Genomic DNA, 5,414 nt, shown 5'->3' on the forward strand with positions numbered 1-5,414 from the left:
TCTGCAAAAGACATGGACTACATGTCGTTCTGCTTTCGGTTTTCCGACGTGGACACCAAAATATATCGATTTTCTTGGGTCTGCGATGGACCCTAAAATCATAGCACCTCTGCAAGACCACACAGGTTTTTATGATGCTATTTTTTTATCTAAAAACGATGTAGATTCAGAGAATACTCACCGAATAGTGGTGGAGAAAAAGGTGCACCGGTTTCGGTCACACGTTGGGTGCTGAGCACACGAGGATTTGTGAGTGAAATAGACAGCCACATGCAAATTTATCCTCAGGGGAAAATCCCCACGCGGACCAATCAGGTGCCGACCTGAGGAGGGCGCGCCAATTTTTGGTACAGTCTAAAAGGGGAGAACGCCATTTTAAGCTACGTATTACTCTAAAATATTGCATATATCTGCCATTTTTAGAAGATAATAACAACTAAAAGCTATATTATTACTAGTATTAAATATTCATAGTCAATTATTGACTAATTTATCACGATAACGAAAATTAATGAAATAACTCAAGAAAATACCAACCTTATACTTTCCATAGTGGTATCATCCTATGACGATTTTGGGGTGAGGCCAAAATCGTATTTGAAAACATCAAAACGTGTTCAAAAAATCTTCATGGTAGTTATAAGATAATCAAAAGAAAGAAAATCTGTTTAAATATATATAAATATATCAAATAAATTTTATCAACCGTTGTCTAGGGACGTTTTATTATCAAGTAATTGGAAGGATCTTTTATTTTTTTAAGTAAACTTTACATATCGCTGCAGTGGGGTTGTTGAGGTCAAAGTAATGCAAGAGAAGTACACGTCCTCCAGGCCGAAAGAAGACTTGTCTACGGTTGGTGAATCTTCAAGAAACGCGGAAAAGTAAGACATTTATTGTACAATACACACTCCAAACTATACCTACTACCTTCTCCTATCCATCTATCCCTTTCTAAATGCTTCTTAGTGGTAAAAACGTAAGATTTTGGCAAGTTTTGTCCTATTTTCGGGTCCTCCCACCTATGTTGTTTGTTTTGTAGATACGCTTTGTAGGTTGCGTAAGTCGGTAGCCAGAATCGAAAATGGCCTTACAATAACATAGTTGTCTGTCCGCTTGTTTTTCTTCCCAAAATCTGTCCTTGACGATACAAAAAGGATAGCCTCATATATCCTGTCCTTCTGTCTTGAAATAGCAACGGAATTTTGTTGTTTTTACGTTGCCAACCCGGAACTAGTAGGATTATGCAAACTTTTTCTTTAGTTTCTGGCCATTTTTTTTTTCATTTTCGTAATCAAGACATTACACTAAATCATGTGATAGAAACTTTAAATGTACATAATCAAGAATACTTTCAAGCTTCAACCAATAACTTAGAATTTACCTTATTTCTTCATAGTTTGTGATTAGAATTAATATTTAATGCTTGTTTGGGGAGTTACCTCTATGAAAATATGTTAAATACTTTATGAGAAACCATAATCAAATTCTTGAACTGTTGTTCCCCCAATTTATTTCTCGCCAATCAAATGCATTTAACACAAAAATTAGGTACAGGTACTTGGTAATTGTCTTCAAGGCACATGTACATACTATTATGTAGATTTTTTTTTTATTTCAAATATTACTTCTTTCTTGCTTTATCAAACTAATTGTAAGAAGGAGATACATAATTTCCAGCTTAGTCACTATGCTTAGCAATACACAGTACAACATTTTCAGTTGCAAAACTGGCAATATTTCATATATCAATCTTCTGTATCAAATCGGCAAGACAGTATCAAAATTCAAATCGAGAACACAAATCAGTATCACAAATTTGACTTTGGCTGCCAAATAAGATACCTTACAAAAAAAGAAAGCCTGATAAATATGCAAAAAAACACACCAAACACAAGACAAAGCATAACCTCTACTTGGATCTACAGTTGATCTTGGATCTACAGTTAGATCTTGGATATAGTTGGATCTTAGAGCTACAGTTGGATCTTGGATCTACAGTTGGATCTTGGATCTACAGTTGGATCTTGGATCTACAGTTGATCTTGGATCTACAGTTGAATCTTGGATCTACAGTTCTAAAGATCTTGGATATAGTTGGATCTTAGAGCTACAGTTGGATCTTTGATCTACAGTTGGATCTTGGATCTACAGTTGCATCTTGGATCTACAGTTGGATCTTGGATCTACAGTTCAGTTGCATCTTGGATCCACAGTTGGATCTTGGATCTGTAGTAAAAATGGTGGCCCAAAATGTCTTGACATTTGCCTACAAGCTATGAGCACACAAATAGACGTCTCTGTAAACATGCATTCAGGCATGTCCTCTAAATAACTCTATTTACGTCATGACAGGTAAGCCGGAAACAATAGGTGTGGTAGAACCAGTGGTCTGGCCAGTGTCCGTCTTTGCATCATTTAATGGAATTTTCCGCTAGTGACGGACAAAAATGTTGCCCAATCTGTCGTCTTTGACTGACAAAAATCGGTGTAAGAATATGGAAAGAGATGCGGTGGCATTAAACTATGGTTAGTTAGTCTACCCAAAGAGGTTTGGTCTCATACCTTGCCAAATTTTGTCTCCGAATTCTGTAGTGTGGTGTTGTGTAGTGTTGTGTTGTGTTAAAAAAATTTGTGGTTGGTTTTTTTTGTAATTCAGGAAGCTATTCAGGAAGCTATGGATGGATTGTTGTGATATTTGATAGACGTATAGATCCTCAAAGAAATTATTAGTTTTCTTATTTATTTGTACAGAAGGTTATATTATCTTTAATGTGGTCTCATACATGTACCTTGCCAAATTTTGTCTCCGAATTCTGTAGTGTGGTGTTGTTTTGTGTTGCGGTTGAAGTTTTGTTGTTAAAGTTAAACTTAAACAGGTCAGCATAATTTTTTTCTAATTCAGGGAGCTATGGATGGATTGTTGTGATATTTGATAGACGTATAGATCCTCAAGGAAATTATTAGTTTTCTTATCTCTTTATAAAGAAGGGTACATTTTCTTTATTGTGGTCAAATTTCGTGGTTAGACAATATGTGATTGTGTAACTCAGAAAGCTTTCCATGGTTTGTTATGATACTTTTTTTTTTTTTAACGGTGTCGCTAAATGCAAGGCCAATTATTTGTGGCCACTTCTAGGCATAGAGCTAGAGGTACTAAACTAGTATAATGTAGTTATATCAGGAGATGGCAGTGGACCTTTGTTTTGAAGCTTTGTGGATTGTAGTCGGACGGAAAGCATCTGTTTGGAAGAGAGTTCCATAATTTTGCAGTCCAGGGAAAGAAGCTGTTGTTGTAAAATGACTTGGAGACAGGTATGTTAACGGTGTATTGATGAGAACTGGAAGAGAGCCTAGTGGCACGCTGAAAGGTTCTGAGCGGCGGAACAAGAAGTGCAAGTTCTCCTGAACTTTGACCGTGAAAGTACCTGTGAAAGAGGGATAGAGATGCATATGGACATTGCGTCTGTGTGAGAGGGAATCCAGCTTTGCAACTTGCAGAATGCAACTTGATACATGTTTTTGTCTTGACCTGTCATATAGTATCAAACAAAATCTGACTCTGGGACCCCTGGCAGCTTTTCTTGGCACTGCAGGGTAACCTTGATTTTTTTTTTCTTTCATTTTTCAAATATCAAATGCTCTGTTTTGCTTCACTGAAGGCCGGAGGGGTTTGAAATCTCCACATTTGGACATCAGGGTCAAAAGAGTTCAAGGGAGACAGAAATAAAATGTTCTATAGCTAGAATGAAGCTAGGGTGCAGTTTCATGTTTAGGCCACACTGCCTTAATTTTGTGGATGACATCCGCGGATTCCGCGCGCATTGATTTTCGCCTGTCGCCCTTCAAAAAGCAAAAAAAAATCACGTCCACCGAGGCTCTGGCCTGGCTCTAGGCCTGGGTAGTCCATGGTAGTTAGTGACAAAACGGAGTCGAGCACCCAGGCTATCGAATTCGAAGCTCCGCGACTCAAGAACTCAGTACATAAGTTCCGTACCGATTCATAAATGCCGCAAAAAGCCAGCATGTCGTATACGTTGCTAACTACTGTCGCAAATTCACAATACCAGCTTTGTATTTCTGTGGTTTAGTAGCATTTTTATTTTTGGCCAGAATTTTTTTTTATTTGCCCGCGCGCACTAGTTTGGGGGTCTTCAGAGGATGTCATCCATAGAATTAAATTGGTGTGGCCTTACTGTATCAAGATGTGTAAGTTATATGTTGTGAAATGTAACACTCTCTCATGGCTACAGTGTAATGCTATCAGTGGTGTTTTGTTTTAAATAACACACTCCAAGTGTGTTCACAGGTTAACAAAATACAGGCAGCTGTGAATACAGTTACATGGCAGACATTAATCTCCAAGCAGATCCCTCTCAAAGACAGTATCAAATTTGCCAGACAGTATCCATTAGCCAGAGAAGGTCCGCGGCCACCGACAGGGGTCAGGACAAAAAAAAAGACGACCATATATAAAAATGTAACAATCATTCCCCCACAACCTCTGCTTGGAGAGTAGGCAGACACTATATAAAGGCAGTGTATACTGTATTATATGGCCATGACAAACATCAAGACTATAAGTAACAAAATATACTTTGGTGACAGGTCTACAAATGGCAGAAACAAAGCAAGTACTAGTAGGAATTCTAAAGATGACAGACAATGTATTTCTGAAGTCTATTCCTACTAGTACCTTAGTACCTGTGCAGGTACAATGTATTTCTGATGTCTACCTGCACCTAACCTGCACTGGTCCATGTACTGGGTATATGTAGGTTAATGCAGGTAAAATTGGAGCTGTGCAGGTATTTTTGATGTCTACCTGCACCTAACCTGCACTGGTCCATGTACTGGGTATATGCAGGTTAGTGCAGGTAAAATTGGAGCTGTGCAGGTATTTCTGATGTCTACCTGCACCTAACCTGCACTGGTCCATGTACTGGGTATATGCAGGTTAGTGCAGGTAAAATTGGAGCTGTGCAGGTATTTTTGATGTCTACCTGCACCTAACCTGCACTGGTCCATGTACTGGGTATATGCAGGTTAGTGCAGGTAAAATTGGAGCTGTGCAGGTATTTCTGATGCCTGCACTGGTCCATGTACTGGGTATATGCGGGTTAGTGCAGGTAAAATTGGAGATGTGCTGGTATTTCTGAATGATTGTCTACCTGCACCTAACCTGCACTGCTCCATGTACTGGGTATATGCACCTTAGTGCAGGTAAAATTGGAGCTGTGCAGGTATTTCTGATGTCTACCTGTACCTAACCTGCACTGGTCCATGTACTGGGTATATGCAGGTTAGTGCAAGTAAAATTGGAGCTGTGCAGGTATTTCGTATGTCTACCTGCACCTAACCTGCACTGGTCCATGTACTGGGTATATGCAGGTTAGTACAGGTAAAATTGGAAG

The 5,414-nt window shown here is 38.8% G+C and overlaps 1 protein-coding gene across 1 annotated transcript in view; it reads left to right on the forward strand.

Annotated features, from left to right (window-relative positions):
- Positions 1 to 788: 788 nt before the first annotated feature.
- Positions 789 to 5,414, forward strand: part of LOC109479486 (solute carrier organic anion transporter family member 5A1-like) — a 40,045-nt gene continuing 35,419 nt past the window's right edge. The window contains exon 1 of the mRNA XM_019781451.1: positions 789 to 884. The gene's annotated coding sequence lies outside the window, so the exon portion shown is untranslated. The remainder of the gene's footprint in view (positions 885 to 5,414) is intronic.

Source organism: Branchiostoma belcheri, unplaced genomic scaffold (genome assembly GCF_001625305.1).
Source record: "Branchiostoma belcheri isolate BF01 breed outbred unplaced genomic scaffold, Haploidv18h27 scaffold49, whole genome shotgun sequence".
Classification (NCBI taxonomy): domain Eukaryota; kingdom Metazoa; phylum Chordata; class Leptocardii; order Amphioxiformes; family Branchiostomatidae; genus Branchiostoma; species Branchiostoma belcheri.